The 27,209-nt window shown below is 42.8% G+C and overlaps 1 protein-coding gene across 5 annotated transcripts in view; it reads left to right on the top strand.

The window, feature by feature from the left end:
• The first annotated feature begins 8,835 nt into the window (after window positions 1-8,835).
• The window catches only part of SH3BP2 (SH3 domain binding protein 2), a 64,698-nt gene continuing 46,324 nt past the window's right edge, over window positions 8,836-27,209 (top strand). Inside the window, exon 1 of one of the 5 annotated variants that reach the window (XM_084626759.1) lies at window positions 8,836-9,463. The gene's annotated coding sequence lies outside the window, so the exon portion shown is untranslated. Of the gene's footprint in view, window positions 9,491-9,654; window positions 9,712-9,897; window positions 10,340-27,209 lie in introns of those variants that run through there. The other 4 variants (XM_084626758.1, XM_084626762.1, XM_084626760.1 and 1 more) reach the window with 4 other exon arrangements.

Here is a 27,209-nt window from a genome sequence, read left to right as displayed (position 1 = left end):
CAAGGTAGCCCAGGAAGGGTGGTGGAGGAGAGAAGCTCCAGGAGGGGTGGTGGAGGAAGGAAGGACAAGGCCACACAGTACTTTAAAAGTTTAATACTTTAAAACTTATTGAATGCCAGCCTTCCGTTGCTTGGGCAATCCTCTGGGGCGGAGTGGCTGGGTGGCCGGAGGCCCCCCCACCGCGTTCTTGGGCGTCTGGGTGAGGAGGCGATGGAACTTGGGGAGGAGGGCAGTTGGTTACAGAGGGACTGTAGTGTGGTCTGTGCTCCTGCTGCCTTTCCTGCAGCTCAACCATATGCTGGAGCATATTAGTTTGATCCTCCAGCAGCCTCAGCATTGAATCCTGCCTCCTCTCATCACGCTGCCACCACCTTTCAGCTTCAGCCCTCTCTTCAGCCCGCCACTTACTCTCTTCAGCCCACCACCTCTCCTCCCGGTCATTTTGTGCTTTCCTGCACTCTGACATTGTCTGTCTCCACACATTCGTCTGTGCTCTGTCAGTGTGGGAGGACAGCATGAGCTCAGAGAACATTTAATCGTGAGTACATTTTTTTCACCTTTTAATCTTCGCTAGCCTCTGGGAAGGAGAAGATCCTGTGATCCTTGAAACACATGCAGCTGGTGGAGAAAAAAAAAGGAACAGTGGTATTTAAAAAGACACATTTTCTAGAACAATGGGTACACTCCTTCACGGTAAACCTTGCTGTTAACATTACATACATAGCACATGTGCTTTCATTCCAAGGTCGCATTTTGCCTCCCCCCAGCGCATGGCTAGCCCCTCCACCCTTAAGAAAAGCACCCTATTTCAACCAGGTGACCATGAATGATATCACTCTCCTGAGGATAACACAGAGAGATAAAGAACGGATGTTGTTTGAACGCCAGCAAACATACACTGCAATGCTTTGTTGTACAATGATTCCCGAGTACGTGTTACTGGCCTGGAGTGGTAAAGTGTCCTACCATGGAGGAAGCAATAAGGCTGCCCTCCCCAGAAACCTTTTGCAAAGGCTTTGGGAGTACATCCAGGAGAGCTGCGAATGCCAGGGCAAATTAATCCTTTCATATGCTTGCTTTTAAACCATGTATAGTATTTTAAAAGGTACACTCACCGGAGGTCCCTTCTCCGCCTGCCGGGTCCAGGAGGCAGCTTTGGGTGGGTTCGGGGGGTACTGGCTCCAGGTCCAGGGTGAGAAACAGTTCCTGGCTGTTGGGAAAACCGGTTTCTCCGCTTGCTTGCTGTGAGCTATCTACAACCTCATCATCATCATCATCTTCTTCGTCCCCAAAACCTGCTTTTGTGTTGCCTCAATCTCCATTGAAGGAGTCAAACAACTGGGGCTGGGGCTGGGGTAGTGGTGGCTGAACCCCCATAAAATGGCATGCAGCTCATCATAGCCATAGGTTTTGGGCTCTAACCCGGAGCAGCCGTTTGCCTCTCTGGTTTTCTGGTAGGCTTGCCTCAGCTCCTTAAGTTTCACGTGGCACTGCTTCGGGTTCCTGTTATGGTCTCTGTCCTTCATGCCCTGGGAGATTTTGACAAATGTTTTTGCATTTCGAAAACTGGAACGTAGTTCTGATAGCACGGATTCCTCTCCCCATACAGTGATCAGATCCCTTACCTCCTGTTCGGTCCATTCTGGAGCTTTTTTGCGATTCTGGGACTCCATCATGGTCACCTCTGCTGATGAGCTCTGCATGGTCACCTGCAGCTTGCCACGCTGGCCAAACAGGAAATTGAAATTCAAAAGTTCGCGGGCCTTTTCCTGTCTACCTGGCCAGTGCATCTGAGTTGAGAATGGCGTCCAGAGCAGTTTCAATGGAGCACTCTGGGATAGCTCCCGGAGGCCAATACCGTCTAATTGTGTCCACAGTACCCCAAATTCAACCCGGCAAGGCCGATTTCAGCGCTAATCCCCTTGTTGGGGGTGAAATAAGGAAATCGATTTTGAGAGCCCTTTAAGTAAAAAAAAAAAGGGCTTCGTCATGTGGACGGGTGCAGGGTTAAATCGATTTAACGCTGCTAAATTCGACCTCAACTTCTAGTGTAGACCAAGGCTTAGTTTGCACACACAGTGCCCATAAAAAAGTATGGCACAAGTTCCTAGGTATTTCCAGGTCTACAGCCGGAATGCTCAGGACAAGATGCAGACATAGCCTCCTAACAGCATTCAGGTCCCCTTATCCTCCCACCCCCATTAAATGGAATCCCCTTCATTCCCCATTTATACCCTTCATTAGCATATTTAATCCGCTTCATTCTTTGCAGATTGAGATTTTCAGACTCCCAAAATATTTGGATGCCCAATTCTTATTCATCTTAATGGGAATTGCGTGTCCAAATCTCTTAGGAGGCTTTAAAAACCTCAGCCATTAAATCTCCTAGTGTTCGTGCTTTATAAGCACAAACACAAGCTAAACACCACTTTTTCTGAAAGGCCTTATCCCTTTCTTTGGCTTGAATTCACTCCCAGCAATCCTGCTGGTATAAGATAACACAAAGGTTTTGTTTACACTAACAGTAGTTTCCTATTGGAAACTTTGCAGCTACGATGTTTGTATCACTTTGACAGCATGAAAGTAATTTACTCAGCAGTAGACTGGAATTATGTTTTCCATAACTGTGTACTTTTTTTGTAACAGAGTGGAAAGAGTGGGAGGAGATCACAGTATGACGTGGTCTACTCAGATTATTAAATACATGGAGGGGCTTTCAGAGGATTATTAGTATTTGGAATTCTCTATCCCTGCAGATACTGGTAAAATCCACTTACTTGGATTCAAAATGGGAAAAGAACAATGAGACCAGTTTCACTGAGGGGGTATGAATGGGGATAAGTGTTTAACTGTTGTGTTTCTTGATCACATGCACAGGGTTAAATTGACCACTGCATTTTGGGTGAGGAAGAAATCTTCCCCTGATGTACCTGGCAGAAACTCTTCTGTTTTCCCACCTTTCTTTGGAGGACTGAACAGGAATGATCAGATAAGATCAGGTGGTCACACCCCATGCTATCAATTTCCAGCCCTTGCAGCGGATGGGTGTTGGTGAACCGTGGTCCTTCCTGTCTGTTCTCATGTGTGTAATCGCCAGCAATGGGTTGCCCAGTGCCATCCTGATAAACAAGGACAGTAATTAATTTTATGACTTGCCACAGCCTTTCACTGCTGCAGGGAAACAGTGCTGAAAGGAGGAGATACAGGCTTCATTCAGACGAGGATGATCAGATAGCAAGTGTGAAAAATCAGGGTGAGGGGTAATACGCACCACCTATATAAGAGAAAACCCCAAATATTGGGACTGTCCCTATAAAATTGGGACATCTGGTCACCCTAATTTAGACATATCCTAGTGAATGGAAATTCCCAGCTAAAACCCCTGGGCACAATAGATTGCTCTTCCCTTCATCTAAATTTCTGTTGTGCGCATATTTCAAATATCTTCCCTCCACCCCCCACAAACACTTTATTCCCCTCCCCGAACTGTGCAGCCTCTGCAGAGCCATAATTGAGCCCTAAAATAGATTGACTTAAATTAACTGCAATATGTTTCAGTATTAGTGTAATTAGTGTGAGACTAAAGGTGATATGTATCAGAGGGGTGGCCGTGTTGGTCTGTATCCACAAAAACAATGAGGAGTCCGGTGATACCTTAAAAACTAACATTTATTTGGGCATAAACTTTCGTGGATAAAAACCCCACTTCTTCAGATGCATGGAGTGAAAATTACAGATACAGGGATAAATATACTGACACATGAAGAGAAGGGAGTTACCTTACAAGTGGAGAACCAGTGTTGACAAGGCCAATTCAGTCAGGGTGGATGTGGTCCACTCCCATTATTGATGAGGAGGTGTCAATACCAAGAGAGGGAAAATTGCTTTTGTAGTGAGCCAGCCACTACCAGTCCCTATTTGAGCCCAAATTAATGGTGTTAAATTTGCAAATGAATTGTAGCTCTGCAGTTTCTCTTTGAAGTATGTTTTTGAAGTTTTTTTGTTGAAGTATGGCTACTCTTAAATCTGTTATAGAATGTCCAGGGAGACCAAAGTGTTCTCCTACTGACTTTTGTATGTTACCATTCCTGATGTCGGATTTGTGTCCATTTATTCTTTTACGTAGAGACTGTCTGGTTTGGCCAATGTACATGGCAGAGGGGCATTACTGGCATATATCACATTAGTAGATGTGCAGGTAAATGAGCCCCTGATGGTGTAGCTGATGTGATTGGGTCCTGTGATGGTGTCACGAGAGTAGATATGAGGACAAATTAGGCAACGGGTTTATTCTAGGGATTGGTTCCTGGGTAAGTGTTTCTGTCGTGTGGTGTGTAGTTGCTGGTGAGTATTTGCTTCAGGTTGCAGGGCTGTCTGTAAGCAAGGACTGCCCTGCCTCCCAAGGTCTGTGAGAGTGAGGGATCATTTTCCAGGATAGGTTGTAGATTGTTGATGATGTGCTGAAGAGGTTTTAGCTGGGGGCTGTACATGATGGCCAGTGGTGTTCTGTTATTTTCCTTGTCGGGCCTGTCCTGTAGTAGGTGATTTCTGGGTACCTGTCTCGCTCTGTCAATCTGTTTCCTAACTTCCCCAGGTGGGTATTGTAGTATTAAGAATGCTTGATAAAGATCTTGTAGGTGTTTGTCTCTGTCTGAGGGATTGGAGCAAATGCGGTTGTATCTTAGGGTTTGGCTGTAGACAATGGATCATGTGGTGTCCTGGATGCAAGCTGGAGGCATGTAGGTAAGTATAGCGGTCAGTAGGTTTCCGGTATAGGGTGGTGTTTATGTGACCATCGCTTATTTGCACTGTAGTGTTCAGGAAGTGGATCTCTTGTGTGGACTGGTCCAGGCTGAGGTTAATGGTGGGGTGGAAATTGTTGAAATCCAGGTGGAATTCTTCAAGGGCCTCCTTCCCTTCCAGATGATGAAGATGTCATTAATGTAGCGCAAGTAGAGTAGGGGCGCTAGGGATGAGAGCTGAGGAAGCGTTGTTCTAAGTCAGCCATAAAAATGTTGGCATACTGTGGGGCCATGCGGGTACCCATAGCAGTGCCACTGACTTGAAGGTATAAGTTGTCCCTTAATCTGAAATGGTTGTGGGTGAGGACAAAGTCACAAAGCTCAGCCACCAGGTGTGCCATGGCCGCATCAGGGATACTGTTCCTGACAACTTGTAGTCCATCCTCGTGTGGCATATTGGTGTAAAGAGCTTCTACATCCACAGTGGCCAGGATGGTGTTTTCAGGAAGATCACCAATGCATTGTAGTTTCCTCAGTAAGTTGGTGGGGTCTCAAAGATAGCTAGGAGTGCTGGTAGCGTAGGGTCTGAGGAGAGAGTCCAAATAGCCAGATAACCCTGCCGTAAGAGTGCCAATGCCTCAGATGATGGGGCGTCCAGGTGTTGGGGCTGACCGCCCGTTACCTTGGGCTATTGTTACAGAATGGTTCGGAGGGAGCTAGTAGTGAACTGGCTTTGACCGGCCAGGCTGGCTTGCAGACACTTGACTGGATAAACAAGGAAAGAGATAAGGAAGGCCTGGAGAGTGTTGAGTGTGGGAATAGAGAGCAGTACTGTTTCTTGCCAGAGCCTCCTTGTGGGTGAATACGCCCCCACCCCCCATTGAAGGAGATGATGATAAAGGGAACTATGAGAATTGCTTTAGATGAACAGTCTCACCTGCGGACCCTGGCCTTGTGGGTGCCCAGGAATTCCCCATGCTGGAGCAGTGCCTGCTACAAGCCCACAAGGACAAGGCTGGAGGGTCCAGGACTGTGCATAGCAGAAGCGGTGTAAGCATTGATTCTTGCTTGCTTGCTGGAAAGCACGTATTTAGTAATGTGTGAAGGCTGGGAAGCTTATTATATTTTGGCAATAAAACCAGTTATACTTATGTACCTGGTGTGGTATCATTGAGTGTATCCGAGCCTCCCGCTCCCCCAGGGTTTCCATGTTTATGGATCTTGGGTAGCAGATAGAATACCCCTGGTCGGGGCTCTAGAGGTGTGTCTGTGTAGATTTGTTCCTGTGATATAGCAGGGAGTTTCTTGAGCAGATGGTGTAGTTTCTTTTGGTACTCCTCAGTGCAATCAGAGGATAGTGTCCTGTAGAATGTGGTGTTCGAGAGAGGCCTGGCAGCCTCCTGTTCATAATCTGACCTGTTCATTATGACAGCAGCACCTCCTTTGTCAGCCCCTTTGATTATAATGTCAGAGTTGTTTCTGAGGCTGTGGATGGCGTTGCATTCTGTATCGCTGAGGTTATGGGGCAAGTGATGCTGCTTGTTCACAATTTCAGCCTGTGCACGTCTGCAGAAGCACTCTGTGTAGAAGTTCAGTCTGTCATTTCGACCGTCAGGAGGAGTCCACGCAGAATTCTTCTTCTTGTAGTGTTGGTAGGAGGGTTCCTGTGGTGCACTGTTCAGTGGTGTGTTGAAAATATTCCTTGAGTCGGAGATGGCGAAAGTAGGCTTCCAGATCACCGCAGGGCTGTATCATGTTTGTGGAGGTGGTGGGGTGGAAAGAGAGTCCCCGAGATAGGACACACTCTTCTGCCGGACTAAGTGTGTGGTTGGATAGATTAACAATATTGTTGGGTGAGTTACGGGCACCACTATTTTAGCCCCCTGTGGCATGTAAATGGCTTGTCTTGTGTTTGTAAAGTCCAGCCATGTGGAAGTTTGTGTGGAACGTTGGTTTTGTATGAGAGTCTCCAGTTTTGAGAGCTCATTCTTGTTAAAGGTGATATGTGCCCAATGAACACGGAAGAAATACTCTATATGCAAATATTTGTTCTTATTTTATCTATTTATCTTTGTACCTGAGAGCCTTTTCCTGCCTCTTTAGGGCTTCGATTAACACAACTACACAACATCTTTACATTTAAAATATTTCTATTTTTAAATGCTAAATGTATGTTTCTTGGAGGAACAGTTAGTATCTTCATATATCCAAAAAGCAAATATTCTTTACTTATATTATAGTTGCATTCAGAGGCTCCAATCAAGATCAGAGCCTCTCTGGGCTGGTTTTCTTGAAGTTTTGTTTCTGTGATTTCAGTTGCAATATATTCCCAGATGGTGACAGAAACTAACGTAAGCAGAAGGAAATTAAAGCAATACTGGCTGTAAGTCCATTTTAGCATGATAGAGTGCACATCACCTGAGAAATTCTTGAGATGCAAAGTATCTTTCAGATTCAAATTACCAACCTACTCAAGAATCTGAAAATTGGGAATGTGTTAGAATCACAACATAATCTCAGTTGTTCAAAGGACATTAAAATGTCATACTGTGTTTGTCTGGCACTTCCCTGACAAATTTTATTTTCAATCAGAATATGAATTTGAGATTTGGCATAAATGTCTCAGCTTCTTGAAAATGAACATGTTTTCAAATATAGTCATAGAGAATTTTACAGAATGGTTGTTATGAGTGTAAAAAAATATAGCAGATTTGAAATGCTTTTGCATTGTGCTTGAAATTCCACCCAGTGCAGAGGACTTATTCCAGGCTCTCCACACCACTTAAGCCTCAAATTAAGAACTAGGACCCAGATCCTGCAAAGACTTAGGCCTGGTCTACACCTATAATTTAGATAAATCTAGTTATGTCACTCAAGGATGTGGAAAAATTCACACCCCTGAAAGCGGTAGTTTAACCAATCTAAGCTCTGGTGTAGAGACCGCTAGGTCAACAGAAGAGTTATTCCATCAACCTAGGCTACCATTTCTTGAGGGGGTGGATTTACTACAGCAACGGAAAACCCCCTTTTGTTGCTGTATTAAGTGTCTATGCTACATTGCTACAAAGGCATAGCTGGAACTTTATACGTGAGTAGTCCCCCCTTAAAGTGAACAGGATTATTTACGCTTAAAGTTAAGCATGTGCATAAGTGTTTGCAGGATCGGGGTCTAAATGCCAACCTCATTGAAGTCAATGACAAAACACCTTTAGATTACTCTGGGCTAGGATTTTGTCTCTAAGGGCTTAAGTGGTGTGGGCAGCTTTGCAGGGTCATCTGCAGTGGGGTGAATATCAACTTTTAAAACATTCAAAAGATTGGAAATGGGGAAAAATGTAAGTTTTTCATCTACTATGATACATCTACACTCTGTGTTGTACATCCTAAAACCAAAGTCAGTTATTATTAGAGTGTAAAAGTTAGTGAATAAAGTATCAGGAGTGGTAGGGAGAGGCTAATTATGTATTTACCTCAGTAGAAAGAAGTGTAGTCTAGTAGTCTGAGTACAGAACTGAGAGCCGTGAACTCTTAAATTCAAATCCTATCTCTGACAATGACTGGCTGTGCGGCCATCAGCAAATCACTTAGGATAAAATTTTCAAAAGCTCCTAAATAGTTTAGGAGCCTAAAGTCCCATTTTCAAAAAGTGATTTAGAGACAGATTTTTATCTAAAGATGCAGACAAGTGCCTAGTGCAGTGGAAAAAACAGTAACGTTTTGAAAAATGGCGGCGGGGGCGGGAACCAAAATACAACGAGAAGATGCATTTTATTTCAATTTTTTAATTGAAAACTTAAAAACCTGAATTTTTTTGAATGAAACTTTGTTTGAAAATTAAAATAAAACAAACCGAACAGCTCTAGTGCATTCATTAAACCAGATTACAGATGTGTTTATTAAACTGATAATACCTTGTCCTCCTTTATTTTACAGATGGGGAACTAAGGCATAAATAAATTTAGCCCCTGCAAAAATTTATGCATGTTTCACTTCAAATATGTGGGTTGCCCTAGTGGATTCAAGTTAAACACATGATTTCACTGGGATTCCTCACCACAAGTGTAAACATATCTTTCAAAGCTCAGACCCCATGTGACAGCAAGATAGTGACAGAGCTGGGACTAGAAGCCAGATATCCTTGCTCCTGCTTGGCCTGTCCTCATCTCTCTTTAATAGCCACAATGCCCACAACAACACAAAAGCTCATTTACCACTGGGGTGCAAAGTGATCCAGGAGCAGATCTAGACAAACACAATCACGATCTGCTGCTGGCTTCAAAATGACTAGTAACGCATAAACCCTGGCGTGCGTAGAAGTACATGACGGGCTCGCTAAAGAAAAAAACAAACAACACTTTTTGTATGGGGCTAATAGTGTTAGGTCAGATTCACCCTCAGATTGGACTTGACAGTCCCAACATCCTTCAGACCTGCGCACTGTCACTCACGGGCCTGCCTCACCACGTCTCGTTGCAGGCAGCCCGTGACTTTCGCGGGGCGGGCTGAGCCTGTCTCCTGCACCCTACCTGGGCCGCCCCAGTCCCGGCCCCTTCCCCGCGCCCACAGAGGTGCAGCGGGGGGCGCGCGGGAGGGAGCCGGGCGCGTCTCGGGGAGGAAGAGCCGAGCTGGAGCAGGTGGAGGAAGCGGCCGGGCTCCCAGGGAGCAGGCAGGGACTCGGCTCCAGCGCTGGAAGGGGCTGCGCGGCCGGGCCTCCGCTCCAGGTGCGACTGGAAGCCGGCGGCAGCCAGGTGAGCTGCTGGCGGGGGGGGCTGAGCCACAGCGCCCGGGAAAGAGCCTGGCCGCCCCTGCTCCGCTCCGCTCCGCTCCCTGGGCGGGTTGGGGGGCGTCTCCTGCTGGCTTAACCCCTTCCAGGCCGCGCCCCCGGGGATTGCCTGGCGGGGCTGTCTTTGGGGCGCCCTTCCCGTGGCCCTGGGCGAGCCTCTCGCCCCCTGCCTGCTCCTGCTGCACGGTAGGAGGGGGGCGGCCCCTCGCCTGCTGCCTTTCGCGGGATGGGCTGCGGGGAGGCCGCTCGTGGCTCCGTCCCCGGCAGCGCGCTGCAGCAAGCGCTCTAGACTGGGGGCGGCCCCGCTCTGCTCTCCTGGCCGCGGGTGGGGTGGGGGGAGTTGTGTGTGGCATTAGTCACCGAGCGCTTTGCAGACTAAGCAGCATTGCTTAGGTCGAGGGCTGCCGGGCTAATCCTGCAGCCGTAGCCTAAAGGCGGCTGGAAACTCCGATGACTCACAGTGGCTTAAAAAATTTTAAAAAAAGTTTTGTTTCAAATGCAAACATTCCCTCTTGGTGAGCCGGGCACGTTTTGAGTTGCTGGGACCTGTTGGCGTATTGTGTGTTTTGCACCCATTATTTGGCTTCAGAGAAATTACCTGCAACAGGTCCAGGCTGGAAGCTCAGCGTACTATCCGCAGGGCTTGGAACGCGGCATGCCTGGTGTAGTTGGTGCTAGAAAGGTGCTTATGGTAGGGTTGCCAACAGTCTCTTATTACAAGGGATGGCCCTTATTTCTTCATCTCTGTGTACAACAAGATCAGGAGTTGCTGAGTGCTTCAAAAAGCTGCAAATAATACTTCTGGCAAGTGTAGGTGAGTGCTGCTTATTACTATTGCTAATGTTAATTATAATAACGATGATGATATGGAGAGGAGAGGTGGGGTGCTAAGAAAGCAGACCCTTATTTTTGACAACTTTAGCAACCCTAAAAATAGTATGCCTGTCACCATGGTTTCTCAGAGGAGAGTCTCTGTGGTAGTCCTTAGGGGAGAATAGATCTAGCATCTGACCCTTGCAATCAGCATTCACTCCTCCTTTCAGATCTCTCTTTGGTTTGTGTGTCTGTAGATCAGAATCATAGAATATCAGGGTTGGAAGGGACCTCAGGAGGTCAGATGGAGGGAGGGATAGAGCAGCTCAGTAGGGTGAGCCCAGAAGTCTGTTGTATTTGAGGGAAAGTAGGGGGAGACTTGTACGGAAACAACTTACATTGTTTCCAGGTCAGACTAGATGATCTTCTTTTGGCCTTAGCACAAGGCACCCACTCAGATTCAAACAAATTCTGTCTTTTAAAAATCATCACTTTCCAACTAACTTTGAGCCTTTATGGTGTTTTGGTATTTGAATTACAAACTGTAGGCATTCACAAGTGCTTCCTGGTATTTTTCCAGTCATGTGAAAGTTAGATATTAAAGCATAAGGCTGAGAGGCTTTTTAAAGGTGAGGTGTGCAAAGAACTAGATGGCTTAAAAACATTTTCCTCAGGGACAGCAGTGTAGTAGTGGTAAGATATTCCTTAAGCCCCTGAAAGCTTTGAAGATCACTTTCCTCTGCTTTAAACATACCTCCAGTCCCCTCAGGCTTTGCATCTAACGTTTATCTGAGAAACTGAACTCTATGAACATCCCTGCTCAGGTCACCAGAGCTGGGGAAGCTGGCTTAGGTAATAGTATGTAGTGGGATCTGGGTCCTTGAATCTTTTAGGTGACCAGCTTGAATCCAGCCCAGGTCAATGATGACTGAAAGCTGTTGCCATCCAGAATTAAAGGGAGGAGGGTGCGACGGGGAGGAGGAAAGAAGTGAATTGGCCTGCTTCTCAGTGGAAAGTTCACATTCCAGAAAACACCATAATAATTGGCATGTTTTGAGCTTGTGAGTAACAGAGAAGGCCAGGAATAAATGAGCATGGGGACTTACCTGCTCTTGTACTCCTATGAGGTGGCTATCATGGGTAGGCTGTGGGCCCATCGTTGGGGTGATGTGGAGACGCTTCTCCTGCTGCTGTTTGTGCTGTATTTGGTCTGTAGATGTGAATCACTTCAGCTTTCAGTGTGGTGTTAATCTGCCACTTTCCATGAGTCCTAGTATTGTATTTAGTTAAAGGTATTTAAAATAAATTATCTGATAGGCTTGCTGCTGTGAATGGCTAGTCTCTGCCTCCTACTAGCTTGTGAATCTGAGACTGGGATCTGAAATCAATTCACATGGCCAACTACATATCTCCCTTCTTATTTCTAATTTTTATTTATTTGTGCAGGAATGTATAGCTGCAGACTCTGGAGCATGTTTTATTCAGACATAACTTGCACACCAGATGCAAAACATTAATTTCCTTTTATCTCCAAAGATGTTAGAATGTTTCTCTTCCTCCCCGCCACCTTTCTGTATTTCACCATGAGGAGGTGAGTCATTGATCTCTAGTCAGTGCCCCACTGATAGGGAGTTACTAGTGAGCCTGCATAGTGGTAGGTTAAATACTGTTTCCTTTATAATCTCATCTCTGTGTGTTTTTGTTATAAATCTCCAAATGTTCAATAAACTCCTTTTGGCTTGAATTTTTTCATGCTTTGTCAAAGGCAAGAAGACAGATTTTTTTTTTTCTCTTTTGGGGTGTGGAAGGAACCACTTTTTGGCTAAGGTTTAAATCTTTGTATTTGTGATCTCTCATAGCTCAAAAATGTCTTGTTGCAGAAATTTCAGGCTGGTTTATACAGACTTATTCATAAGACCAGTATTGTCACAATTTAGATCCTGATGCTTTAAGTTCCCATGCACAGATAGACGCTGCACATAAGCTTGCAAGAGCACATCCTTAGTTTTCAGTTTAGTTACTAAAGATCAAATACTTGAAGGGGTGCTGTCGGGTCAGCCTACATTTTCTTAAGTAATATTTGACAAAACCTAATGCCAATAGAAATGTTTCCACTGAAATAAAAATATGAATGGGAACAGTTTATTTTTAAAAGCTATCTAGCATTCTAATGTAGTGGCTGAAAACCAAACATTGCAGTTATTTTTCCGATGCATGCAATCAGAAACTGAAAGATTAAAAACTGAATGGTTTGTTTACATTGCTCAAACTGATAGAAATGCAAGAAATGGACAGTCTAAAGCCTGGAGCCTACAAACTCTTACAGCTGTGCTTAATTTTACCCATGTGAGTAGTCCAACTGTCTTTGATATGAATAAAATTAGGCAGATGTGCATTTGCAGCATAAGAACCTAAGAGGTGAAAAATAAACTCAATTTCTAAAAATCTGAGGTGCTAGCAACACAGGTGGTTAATTCTCTCTCTTTTTTTTTTATATGAATTTTAACTTGTAAGTGTCCTGTTACTGTTGGAATTTCTGTCCGGTTGCATGGTGCTGAACATCTGACAAAAACAACAATTACAAGTCTTCTGGCAATTCATCATATTTTTACTTTCGGTGGGACGTGTAGCCCTGTGAGCATCTGGTCAGTTATTTGTTGGTGGTTTAGGCCCTGATCGTACAGATGCTTACGGATGCGAGTAGTCCCATTATACATAAAATTACTGTATGTATGTAAGTGTTTGCAAGATCAGGATCTGAGTTTATTGCTTCTGCAGGCCCGTTTGTTTTCTAGAAGTGTCAGATTTTGCCAAGATAACTGATAGGTGAGTCTTGTAATGTTGGTGAGGTGTTTAGCAGTTACCACCTCCATGAGACCTTTCCTACCCAGATATAGTGGCCCAGGCAGCCTCCAGAGTTTCATCAGAAATACCAAATGACCTTGGAGTACTTCACCCTGCATTCAGTCTTTTGACGCAGAGGATTCCAAGGGTTTCTGTTGATGCTGCAAAACCTGAAGGATTTAACAAATGGGAAGTGTGTTACACCTTTTAGGGCCCCGATTAACCTGTACAGGTCCTAGGGAAGGAGTGTTATAAGTCCTCAGGCCGATCCATGTTGCTGGGGGAAAAAATTCTGTTAGGCCCCAGGTCTTTGTGACCTATTGATCCTTCTCCAAATAGCCAGCAATGCTTGTAACTTCCATGGAACCTCACTCTCTTTTAAATGTGTCCCTTAAGTGAGGCACTTCAGAGTTGCCTCTAAAGGCTGTGGTGAGTTGGGGCAAACCAGGATATTACAAGAGTCTGTGGGAGGAAGCTGGGGTGCAGACAATTGAATGGAGGGGTCATGGAATAGCTGAGATGATGTGCGAGCCTGGTTGAAAGGAGGCTTTTTGGGAGGGGTGTGGCGGGATGCTAGCCACCTTCTCTAATGAGAATGTGGAATGGAGTGTGTATCTTTTAAACTGTCTCTTTCACATTTGTATATGTCCGCCTGTTCTTATGACACAGATGCATTTAATGATCATTTGTTTTTGTTTTTTCTCCTGGGCTTTTCAAAGTATCCTATGTTAAAGTGTCTAGATCAAATAAGGAATATAAAACACATCCTTAATTGAAGACTGAGGCCAGTTGAGGAATCTAAACTATGTTCTTTGTTGAAAAGAGTCCATGAGACACTGAAATATATTGAGTGCTAATTTTTTAAACTACACTGTGAAAACTGTTTCACAAGAACATAAGAATGGCTGTACTGGGTCAAGACCAATGGTCCATCTAGCCCACTATCCTGTTGTCGAGCAGTAGCTAGTGCCAAATGCTTCAGAGGGAATGAACAGAATAGGGCAATTATTGAGTGATCCGTTCCCTGTCTGGCAGTCAGAGACTTAGGGACACCTGGGACTTATTGCCATTGATGGATCCATCCCCCATGAACTTGTTTAATTCTTTTTTGAACCCAGTTATACTTTTGGCCTTCACAACAACCCCTGGCAATGAGTGTCACAGGTTGACTGTGTTGGGTGAAGAAGTACTTCCTTATGTTTTAAGCCTGCTGCCTATTAATTTTTTGGTTGACCACTGGTTCTTGTGTTCTATGAAGGGGTAAATAACACTTCCCTGTTCACTTTCTCCACACCATTCATGATTTTGTAGACCTCTATCATATCCCGTCTTAGTCATCTCCTTTCTAAGATGAACAGTCTGTCTTTTTTAATTTCTCCTCATATGGAAGCTGTTCCGTACCCCTAATCATTTTTGTTGTCCTTCTCTGTGTCTTCCAATTCTAATGTATCTTTTGAGATGAGGTGACCAGATCTGCATGCTGTATTCAAGATGTGGGATACCATGGGATTTGTATAGTGGCATTATGATATTTTTTGTATTATCTGTCCCTTTCCTAATAGTTTCTAACATTGTGATAGCTTTTTTGACTGCCGCTGCACACTGAGAAGATGTTTTCAGAGAAATATCCACAATGGCCCCAAGATTTCTTTTTTGAGTGGCAGTAGCTAATTTACACCCCATCATTTTGTATGGTGTTGGGATTATGTTTTCCAATGTGCATTACTTTGTATTTATCAACATTGAATTTCATCTGCCATTTTGTTGCCCAGTCGCCCACTTTTTCCTTGAAACGCTTCAGAGTCAGCTTTGGACTTAACTATCTTGAGTAATTTTGTACTGTCTGTGAACTTTGCACCTCTCTGTTTACCCCCTTTTCCAGATCATTTATAAATGTGTTGAACAGTACTGGTCCCAGTACAGATCCTTGGGGGACCCTGCTGTTTACCTCTTTCCATTGTGAAAACTGACCATTTATTCCTACCCTTGGTTTCCTATTTTTTAACCAGTTACTGGTCCATGAGAGGATCTTCCCTCTAATCCTTTGGCTGCTTACTTTTCTTAAGAGCCTTTCACATTGAACCTTGTCAAATACTTTCTGAAAGTCCAAGTACAGTGTTACTCGTGTCCATAAGTTTGTTGATCCTGTCAAAGAATTCTATAGATCAGTGAGGCATGATTACCCTTTACAAAAGCCATGTTGACTCTTTCCCAACAAATCATATTCATCTATGTATCTGATAATTTGTTCTTTACTATAGTTTCAACCAATGTACCTGGTACTGAAGTATGCTTATGGCCTGTAATTGCCAGGATCGCCTCTGGAGCCTGTTTTAAAAATTGGCATCACGTTAGCTATCTGCCAGTCATCTGTAAGAGGTTGCATACCACAATTAGTAGTTCAATTTCATATTTGAGTTCCTTCAGAACTCTTGGGTGAATACCATCTGGTCCTGATGACTTATTGCTGTTTAGCTTATCAATTTGTTCCAAAACCTGCTCTGACACCTAAGCCTGGGATATTTCCTCAGATTTGTCACTTAAAAAGAATGTTTCAGGTGTGGGAATCTCCCTCCCATCCTCTTCAGTGAGGACCAATGGTAAGAATTCATTTAGTTTCTCTGTGATGGACTGGCCTTCCTTGAGTGCTACTTTAGCACCTTGATGGTTGAGTGGCTCCACGGATTGTTTGGCAGGCTTCCTGCTTCTGATGTACTTTATTAAAAAAAAAAAAAAAGCTGTTTGTTTTTTGTGTTTTTTGCTAGTTGCTCTTCCAATTCTTTTTTGGCCTGCCTAATTACACCTTTATACTTGATTTGTCAGAGTTTATGCTCCTTTCTATTTTCCTCATTAGGATTTGATGTACAGTTTTTAAAGGATGTCTTTTTGCTTTAACCACCTCTTTTACTCTGTTTAGCCATGGTGGCTTTTTTTTTTTTTTTGGTCCTCTTAATTTTTTTTTAATTTGGGTTGTATATTTAGTTTGAGCCTCTATTATGGTGTTTTTAAACAGTTTCCATGCAGCTTGCAGGCATTTCATTCTTGTGACTGTTCCTTTTAATTTCTGTTCAACTAGCCACCTCGCTTTTTGTGTAGTTCCCCTTTTTGAAGTTAAATGCTTCGGGGGTGGGTTTCTTTGGTATTTTCCCCCCTTACAAAGATGTTAAATTTAATTACATTATGATCACTATTACCAAGCAGTTCAGCTATGATCACCTCTTGGACTAGGTCCTATGCTTCACTTAGAACTAAATCAAGAATTGCCTCTCCCCTTGTCGCTTGCAGGACTAGTTGCTCCAAGAAGCAGTCGTTAGTGGTGCCTAGAAATTTTATATCTGCATCCTGTCTTGAGGTGACATGTACCCAGTCAATATGGGGGTAGTTGAAATCCCCCATTATTATTGGGTTTTCTGTTTTTGTAGCCTGTTCAATCTTCCTGAGCATTTCACAGTCACCATCACTCCTGGTCAGGTGGTCGGAAGTATATTCCTACAGCTATACTCTTATTATTCAAGCATGGAATTTGTACCCACAGAGATTCTGTGATACAGTTTGATTCATTTAAGATTTTTACTATATTTGACTCTGTTTTCTTTCACATGTAGTGCCACTCCCCCACCAGCATGACCTACGCTGTCATTCCTATATACTTTGTACCCTGGTATTGCCGTGTCCCATTGACTATCATTGTTCCACCAAGTTTCTGTGATGCCTAATATATCAATATCTTCATTTAATACCAGGCACTAGGGTTCACCCATAACGTTTGTATACAAGTTGTCTGCCTTCATGCGGTATAATTGACTTTTCTTCGTTTGACTGTTTCTCTTCAGTTCCTACCTGTAGTTTATCAAATTCTATCCTCTCCTCTTTACTAAGATACAGAGTATGTCCTTTAATAAATCTTCCCCTACTTGATGTCTCTATCCAAACTGCATGCTCCTCTGTCAGCTTTCCCCCAGCCCTTGGTTTAAGAACTCCCCAGTTTAAAAACTGGTTTCATTTTGGTTTAGGTGGACCCCATCCTTCCTGTATAGGCCCCTCCTTTCCCGAAAAGTTCCCCAGTTCCTAATAATCCTAAATCCCTCCTCCCAACTCTATTTTTCTCATCCACTCATTGAGACTCTGCAGTTCTGCCTGTCTAACTGGCCCTGTGCATGGAACCAGAAGAACTTTAGAGAATGCTACCATGGAGGTCCTGGACTTCAGTCTCTTACCTAGTGTTGCCTGATTTTATGGGAGATTAATAATATTGTTTAGATAATATGGGTTATAGGCTCACCAGTTGATCAGAAGATAAGGTTATTGTGTCAGAATCAGACTACACAGAATTTGCAGGGAGATGTATGATAAGGAAACTCACACTGAGAACAAAAGGCAGCTTTAAACCTTTTATTGAGATAAATGGAACAGTAATGGAGTAATCAAATCAAATTAATTACAAAATCAATGTTATTCTAGCAGTACATGTGGTATTATAAACTATAAAAGTTTATCAATTTAAATATTCACACCCTTCCTTGATAATAACTTGGTGATAAGAGACAAAAGGCTAGCCTTGCCTCAGGCATGCCAAGTGAATTCGATGGTCCAGGTTCCTCAAGTCTTGAATGAAGTGTGAAGAACTTAGAAGAAACTAGAGCTAAAAGCTATAGAAAGACTATAGAAGCTAACTTAGTTTACTTAAAACTAACAATTAAGAACTAACAATGATGAACTAACAATAAACAAGCTGAATCTGAACTTCCCCAACATGGTGGGTTGCCCCTATTATAGGGCCTGATCCCTAAGTGCCCTCCTTCCATGTCCAAACTTAACTTCCTCAGCCACAAAAATGTTAGGGTACCCTTACTCTATAGGCTGGCATGTTCATGCATATTAATGTTGTATTTGTAACTATTAGAGACCATTAGCTCATCCTCACCTCTCTTATATCTGTCCTCACCAGTTATTTTCTTGTTCTTTGTGGTGTACCTGTTAAGTCTGAAAAAGGCCATGAACTTGGGTGGCCTTACCTACCAACTTGCTTTAACTTTCCCACTTATCTGTGTGAAAGGTCACAAACATATATACTATATACTTTAGCTCATCACCACCTATTCAGGGTGAAGGTATTGATCGTATGTATGTTAACTTGCCTTAGCTTAACATACAGGATGTTGCCTGTAGGTTCCTTGCGTTACATCTAAAATACCCTAATTCAAATTGATAAACCTATTATAATAACAAACTTATAATGTAACAAATGATTAAACTCATAAGAAAAGATTTTTATGCAAGCAAGCAAGCTAGCCCTATAGGTAAGGCTAAGATTTTGTAAAAACCATGGACAGGTCACGGGGAGTAAAGAAAAATTCACGGAGCCTGTCCGTGACTTAACTAAAAATAACTGGAGGCAGGGCTAAGTAGGGGTGGGAGGAATGGAGTCTCATGGGGGAGGGGGAACGACAGGCCGAGTCCCCTGCCATGGTGGGGGACACAGCCCCGGCGGCTGCAGTGTGGGGCGCAGCCACAGCGGTGCTGAGCTCCCACTCCGGAGCTGGCTGTAGCTGCGGGACAGGTGTGCAGTCCCTGCTGCAGCCCCCTCACCCCTCCCAAGCCATAGGGCAGGGGCTGCAGGGTCCTGGTTCCAGCCATCCAGCCCTAGTTGCAGAGCAGGGTTACACAATCCCGCTTCCAGCCCAGCAGCTGAAGTGGGGTAAAGTCACGGAATCTGTGACTGCTGTCACCTCTGTGACTAAATTGTAACCTTATCTATAGGCTACACTAGCAGCCTAAATTTGGTCTCCAGGATCTCTCTCCTACCTTTCCCTATGTCATTAGTGCCTACATATACCATGACCACCGGCTCTTCCCAGCACTGCACATAAGTCTATCTAGCAAAAAGAAAAGGAGTACTAGTGGCACCTTAGAGACTAACCAATTTATTATCAGTCTCTAAGATGCCACTAGTACTCCTTTTCTTTTTGCGAATACAGACTAACACGGCTGCTACTCTGAAAGTCTATCTAGATGTCTCATGAGGTCTTCAACCAGCAGGCAATTCACTTTGCGGTTCTTCTGGTCATCAGAAATCAAACAATATATTTCTAACAGTCGAATTCCCCATTACTATTACCTGTCTCTTTCTAATAATAGGGGTCCCGTACCCCAGAGGGGTATCCTCCGAGTGAGAGGATACAATGACATCATCTGAAAGGAATGGAAGTTGTGTCCCTGAAAGTCTCATCTGTGTACCTCTTTGTATTCCACTTCAGACACTCTGGTTTCCTAACGGGATGAAATTTTCAGAAGAAAATTCTTCTCCTAACCTACATTACACACACACACATCTTCAAATTGTTTGCTGAGACATAAAATTAGAGGGCAGGTCAAACTAAGGCTAACAGTGGAACTGTCAATGTATCCTCAACCCTAGAGACAGTATAAGGCCTCCATAATATTTTGTGAACTCCAGTCTTGAAGATTTTTTGCTGCTGTTCTTGCAAACTTGCCTTTTAAAATAGTAGAGCTCTCACCATAAACTTCTTTTCTGTTTATAAGTGCAAATAGGTAGGTGTGTGTGTGTGTTGAAAATAGCATCTGAGATGATGAGGTTATAGAGGTAGATTGCCCAGAAGGAATTTTGTGAAAACTACTTTTCCCCAAGCAAGGGGTGAATTTCATACAGTAATGGCCTGACTTCTGGAGGTTTTGAGGATCTCAATACAGAAGCTGCAGGTGCTCAGCCATAAATGCTTTGGCAGAAACACAGACTTTAAAAAAAAAAAAAAAAATTAAAGAAGTTAACTGGTTTGAAAACATTAAAGAAGTTACAGTAATGCAACAAATCTGCTCAACAAACCTCCCATTCAGAAACTAAGGACTTGTCTACACTTACAGCACTGCAGCAGCGCAGTTGCACTGAGAAATCTGCGCTGCTGTAGTGCTAAGTGAAGACGCTACTTGTGTTGACAGGAAAGCTTCTCCCATCGGCGTAGGAACTCCACCTCCCTGAGAGGAGGTAAATATGTTGACAGGAGAAGCTGTTCTGTCGACATAGCACTGTCTGCCTTGGAAGTTTGGTTGGTATAACTGCATCACTCAGGAGTGTGGATTTTCCACACCGCTGAGCCATGTAGTTATACCAACATGACTTCGTAGTTTAGACCAGGGCTAAAATTTGCTCTCTATAATACTAGTGTGTTCATCTCATGCAGATTTTGCTTTGGGACAAGTGAGGAAGGGGAATAGCTTGAATTCCTGTGGTAAATTGCTGTGTGGTATGCGGCACCTCATGGTCTCGGACACCATCCGATGGCCTAGGGATATCTACATTGAACACATCACCGGCCACCAACAGTACCAGGAGGTGTGAGCTGGTATGACATCGTGCATCAACTGGGAAAGGGACTGAGCGACTTTTTCCATTGGACCATATGAACTGGAACCATAAACTCACTGAACATTAAATCCCACCAAATGAGGGTAAATGCATCCTCATCGTATCCACTCATTCTACTCCACACCTGACCATAGCCATTATATGAACAACATACCCCCATATCTCAATGTCTGTACTTTGACCCGTTAAACTTTTATCCCCAGTTGGGGAGATTGCAGATTATGTATTCCTTACGCCACCCGTTCCTAAACTGAATTTCGCACCCCTTGATAATCTGTACCTTATTCCCTGATAACCAGAAACTTCTGTGCTTAAACGCCGTACGGTTTTCTTTTTACTTCAACATCATCTTAGTAAAATTATTAAATCTGTAAACTTGACTAGCTAGGGTTTCTCTACTAGAGCTCTTCCTCAGGAAGTTCTTCTCCCTGTCATTCTTAGCCCAGGGAAAGGGAAACTGGAATGCATAGGCTCTGGCAATTAAAAAAACATATTATAAAGAGCTGGGCTAAATAATTGCCCTTGTATGATAGCACTTTTGGCCACTTATAAACCTAGCCATCTACCATGCCACTAAAGGGATTCTGACCATCTCTGTGGACAGTTGATGGTGGAGTGAACAGATATCAAATAAAAGTGTTATGGGAGTTACAACCTGTTCAGAAGGCCCAGAAACTCAAGGAAGGCCAGAGCTGGAGGGAGTCCTGTTTAACTCTTTTTATATTTAGAAATAACTTGTAACAGAGACTAGTTAAAAAGCTTTCTGAATTTACTTCCATTAATGGCATTGGCTCTCAATCTGTAGATCATTGACCACCTATGATCTGCGGTACTGCTTCTGTCTAGGGCTGTCGATTAATTGCAGTTAACTTGTGATAAATTGCAATTAATTTTTTTAATTAAAATTAATTGCAATTAATTGCAGTTTTAATCACACTGCTAAACAATAGAATACCAATTGAAATTTATTAAATATTTGGATGTTTTTCTACATTTTCATATATATTGTATTAAGTTGTAGTTGAAATCTAAGTGTATATTATTTTTATTGCAAATATTTGCACTGTAAAAATGATAAAAGAAATAGTATTTCTCGGTTCACCTCATACAAGTACTTTAGTGCCACCGCTGTGTCGTGAAAGTGCAACTTACAAATGTAGGCTCTGAAGTTTTACATTGTTTTATTTTTCAGTGCAGTTATGTAACAAAAAAAATCTACAAGTCCACTTAGTCCTACCTCTTGTTCAGCCAATCGCTAAGACAAACAAGCTTGTTTCCATTTACAGGAGAAAAATGCTGCCCTCTTCTTATTCATCAGCAAGTGAGAACAGGCATTTGCATGGCACAGTGCATTAATTACATTTGTGACTGAACTCCTTGGGGAGAATTGTATGTCCCCTGTTCTGTTTTACCCGCATTCATGTTATAGCGGTCTCGGATGATGACCCATCACGTTGTTCATTTTAAGAACACTTTTGTGCAGATTTTACAAAACGCAAAGAAGGAACCAATGTGAAATTTCTAAAGATAGCTACAGCACTCAACCCAAGGTTTAAGAATCTGAAGTGCCTTCCAAAATCTGAGAGGGATGGGTGTGGAGCATGCTTTCAGAAGTCTTAAAAGAGCAACACTCCGATGTGGAAACTACAGAACCCAAACCACCAAGAACGAAAATCAACCTTCTGCTGGTGGCATCTGCCTCAGATGATGAAAATGAGCATGTGTCAGTCTGCACTGCTTTGGATTGTTATTGAGCAGAACCTGTCATCAGCATGGACACATGTCCTCTGGCATGGTGGTTGAAGCATGAAGGGACACATGAATCTTTAGCGCATCTGGCACATAAATATCTTGGCATGCCGGCTACAACAGTGTTAGGAGCATGCATATTCTCACTTTCAAGTGACATTGGGGTTTGGTTCGACTAGGAAAAGAGGTCAAGCTCAGATTGTGCTTCACTGGTGTGCTAAATAATCCTGACCTAAACTTGACCATTTTCTCCAGGATAGATTGAGAGTATCACCTCGTCGTACCATTTGTAGCTGGTTGAGTTCTAGCCTAGCTACATGGACTGACAAAGTGCCACCCTGCATTTATACTGGGGGAAATGGTTGTGTTTAGGTCAGAAATAGCTAGCATATTAGCTAAACCCAACCTAAATGCAACCAATCTTTTTCATAGATTATAATGCGATAAGGCTAAGAACCAATCCCTATAGGACCCCACTAAAAATACCCACTAGATTTACAATTGCATTCTGCGACCTGTCATTTAGGCATTTAATGTGTACATACTGATTTTATATCATTCTAGTTTCTTAAAACAAAATGTCATTCAGTACCAAATCAAATGCCTTACAGAAATCTAAGCATCAGCGCTACTATCTTTATCAACCAAATTTTATAATCTCATAAAAAAAAAAAGCCAAATTAGTTTGATAGGGTCTATTTTCCATAAACCCTTGTTGACTGGCATTAATTATATTACCCTTCTTTAATTCTTTATTAATCAAGTCCCATCTCAGTTTTTCCATTATTTTGCCTGGGATTAATGTCAGGCTGACAATTCTATAATTACCTGGGTCATCCCTTTTACTCTTCTTAAATATTAGCACAACACTTGCTTTCTTCCTGTCTTCTGGAACTTCTCTAGCTTTCCACGACTGATTTGAAAATCATCATCAAGTGCATGTCTACATTGCAATAGAAGACCGATGGTTCAGATGTGGCTGGCCCAAGTCAGCTGACTTGGGCTCATGGGGCTTGGGCTGTGGTCTATAAAATTGTATTCATAGAGTCATAGAATATTAGGGTTGGAAGAGACCTCAGGAGGTCATCTAGTCCAGGCCCCTGCTCAAAGCAGGACCAACACCAACTAAATCATCCCGGCCAAGGCTTTGTCAACCCAGGCCTTAAAAACCTCTAAGGATGGAGATTCCACCACCTCCCTAGGTAACCCATTCCAGTGCTTCACCACCCTCCTAGTGAAATAGTGTTTCCTAATGTCCAACCTAGACCTCCCCCACTGCAACTTGAGACCACTGCTTCTTGTTCTTTCAAACTTGAAGAGTTTGGGCTTGGGCTGGAGCCCAGACTATAAGACAGCACAAATTGAGAGGGTGTCAGAGCCCAGGCTCCAGCCTGAGGCTAAACATCTAAGCTTCAATTTCATAGCCCTAGAGCTCTAGCCTGAGTCAGCTGATCTGGGCTCTGAAACTCAGTGCTATGTTTTTTTATCATAGTGTAGGCATACCTTGACAACCCAGAGAGCTCCTTGGCTAGGGCTTGGCTTCTTGCATCTAAATTATCTGGACCTGCTGATTTTGAAAATGTCTATCTTTAGTAGCTGCTGTTAACAGCCTCCTGAGTTACTGTTGGGATGGAAAGTGTTTTGTTACCATGCTGTGACTATATTATCTGGCTTTCTCCCAAATACAGAACAGAAATATTTCTTGAACACTTCTGCATTATTGTTGACACTTCTACCACTTCCCTCTACTAACACCAATACCAGTTGTAGGATTTTTTTTGTTCCTAACATACTTTCAGAAAACTCATTATTGTCTAACGCTGCTGGCAGTACATTTCTACTTGTGTCCTTTTGCTTCCTTTGCCAGTTTTCTACAATTACTAGTTTCTGATTTACATTCATTATTCTCAAGTTCCCCTTTCTTTTATTTCTTATATTTTTTTAAGAGACAAGATTTTACTGGACCAGCTTCTGTTGGTGGAAGGTACAAGCTTTCAGACTTCAAGGCTTACACTACAGTTTAAGTCGACATAAATTGTCACTTGCGGGTGTGAATCCGAGCAACATAACTTATGCTGACTTAAGTGCTAGTGTAGACAACGCTATATGGGCAGGAGAGCTCTGTGTAGAACGACTACACAGAGAGCTTACATTAGTGCAGCTGCACCATAAGCTCTCTAGTGCAGTGGTTCTTAACCTTTTCTGACTACTGTATCCCTTTCAGGAGTCTGAAGCCTGAGCCCTGGGGCTCAAGTCCAAGCCGCTGCTGCCTAGGACTGAAGCATGTAACTTAGCTTTGTGGGAGGGGGGGGCCCTGTGGCGTGGGGCCCCGGGCAATTGCCCTGCTTGTCATCTCCTAACACTGGCCTTGCACTTGTGACCCCCCCAACCCATCCTGCGACACCCTCCCTCCCGCGGGGTTGTGACCCCCAGATTGAGAGAGACAGATCTAGATGAACTGATGTACTCCTGGAAGACCTCTCTGTACCTCTGGTCGAAAACCTCTGTAGCCATAAGCCACAGAGTTTTTCTGATCTGGGGAAAGAAATCAGAGTGAGTTAAGTACAAGTAAGGAAAGATAGTTAAGAATAAAGCATAAGGTGGTAGGAGGTCACTTAAGATAGTGTGGGCAAAAAGGGTTAGATTGTTATGCAAAAGGGGTTTGAAGTGGGCCATTAATGGTTAGCAAGCAGAGGTGGTGTGTGTTTCAGAATGTTGCAATGGGTCATGAAACCAGTGTCCCATTTAAATCCAGGGTTTTTAGTGTCTAGCAGTGTTATCAATTCAAATTCCTAGGCTCACCTTTTGAAGGTGTTGTGCAGGTTTCCTTTGCGAACAACACTGCAAACATATTTTTTTAAAAAAATTGTGTGCTTTCACTTCTTTTCTAAGTCAGGTAGGCTTTTTTTAATCAGTGTGGCCTTTTTTCTCAATTGTGTGATTGCCACCTTTTTAGGCAGCTAGTAAAATGTTCTTAAGTTTCCAATTAGCATGCACATTATTCTCTTTAAATTTTTTCCCAACTGATTTGACTCATAATTGTATTCAGCTTTGTGAAATTGACCATTTTAAAGCACCAAGTATATAATTAAGACAAACCTCTGCTGTGCGATTTAGTGATTGGCCTTATAATAATGCATAGAGGCAGCCTTAACTCTAAACATCCTTACATTGGGGTGATTAATCATTCTCCATCTTCATGTTGTGTTAACATAAGATTTTGCATTTAATTTCATTGTTTCTCTTTTTTCTTTTGCTTTAAAGAGAATCAAAATAACAAAGAGGAACATTTGGAAAAATATTTCACTGAGTACATTTGACTCTATTTTTATGTTTGATATTCAACCAGCTGAAGGAGCCTTTGCCCTGGCAGGGTGGGAAATCTTTTTCTTCTGCCCTGAAATTCTCCTCCGGGTCCGCTGGTAGATGCAGCACTCCTTGCAGCAGCTTAGAGATTCTGCAGCAGATCTGAATAAATTAAAAAGTGTATGTTTGTTCATTTTCATATTTAATTTAACAATTAGTAGGTTTTTTATTTAATTGGATAGTAAATTGGTTGATTTTTACTCTTCCTCCATCCCAGAACTCTAGTGTGCTCCAGAATTTTGTACTTAAAACTCCCAACTGCTTGTAGAAGTTTTGCAGAGAAGGGGAAGAGAGAGAGAAAGGAGCTAAAAGTTTTGGCAGAGGAGACATTTGGGACTTTTGGCTCCTTGGAAGGCATGGGGGGCAGTTTGGAAATTGGGAACCAAGCAGGTGGTTGAGATTTTGGCACAGAAAAGGGAATGAGTCTCCTTTTTACCTCCCATTTGTGCAACAGCACAGAGTTGATTTTAAACGTGTGAAAGAGGCTTCGAACTCTTATTTTTTCCATTCCAGCAACTCTTGATAGCAATCAGTTGCCCAGTGCCCTACTGCTCCTGCACCCAACAGTGGTAGGTTAGTATATTGATTTGGCTGGATGTGTTTGTGCTAAAACAATGATCAATGAGAGAGTTAAAAATATATATAAAGATAACTTTGCCATTAGGATTCTGAGTTAATTATTCATTTATATGAATGGGGGCAGTTTGCCTTTCTCAGAGCTATTGTTTTAGGCTGGCTGCAAACTCAGGAAGACAACTATGTATTAGTTAATATTTATTTTGTTATATAGAAGATTTTCTGCACAACTAAAAGTGCTAGCAACATAAGTGTAAAGTGAATGCTTGGATTCTGGAGCACAACTTCTGTAGCAAGAAGTCGGTTTGGCAGATCATAGACTCATAGAATATCAGGGTTGGAAGGGACCTCAGGAGGTCATCTAGTCCAACCCCCTGCTCGAAGCAGGACCAATCCCCAATTTTTGCCGCAGATCCCAAATGGCCCCCTCAAGGATCGAGCTACATAACATTGCAAATTTTAAACTTGATTAGTATCGGAGTGCTTGAACATAATGAGTGTTTATGGTTTGTGAGATTCTTCTAAAACATCTAAGAAGCTTAGATTATAATTCTTTCCTCTTATTTAAAGGTTAATGTGGAAAAATAACTTGAAAACTAAAATGTCTAGATAGGTTGCATTTAAATGTGAGGGAAGAAAGGAGGAAGGGAGTTGGAAACTGATTAGACAAAACTGAGATATTTTTAGTCTAGCAAAGTCTGCCTCCTCAGACCAAAAAATAGAGTAGCAGAGAGTGGTTTGGCATGAACCTTTGTTTCCCCTAACCTATTTTTAACTTCAGTTACTATACCAACAGAAACTAATCATCATCCTGGAAACAAATTAATCTTTTAATAACAAATGTTTGCATATTTTCCTTTCAAAACTATTTCTACTATCCCTTTTAAAATCAACCCTTTCCCACTCGTGACTGTTTAAATAGGCAGGATACGTCATAAATTCCCAGACTTTT

This window comes from Lepidochelys olivacea (assembly GCF_965140295.1).
Source record: "Lepidochelys olivacea isolate rLepOli2 genome assembly, chromosome: 4".
NCBI lineage: Eukaryota > Metazoa > Chordata > Testudines > Cheloniidae > Lepidochelys > Lepidochelys olivacea.
The sequence above is the reverse complement of the archived record's forward strand: the minus strand, read 5'-3'. Positions and strand labels throughout refer to the sequence as shown.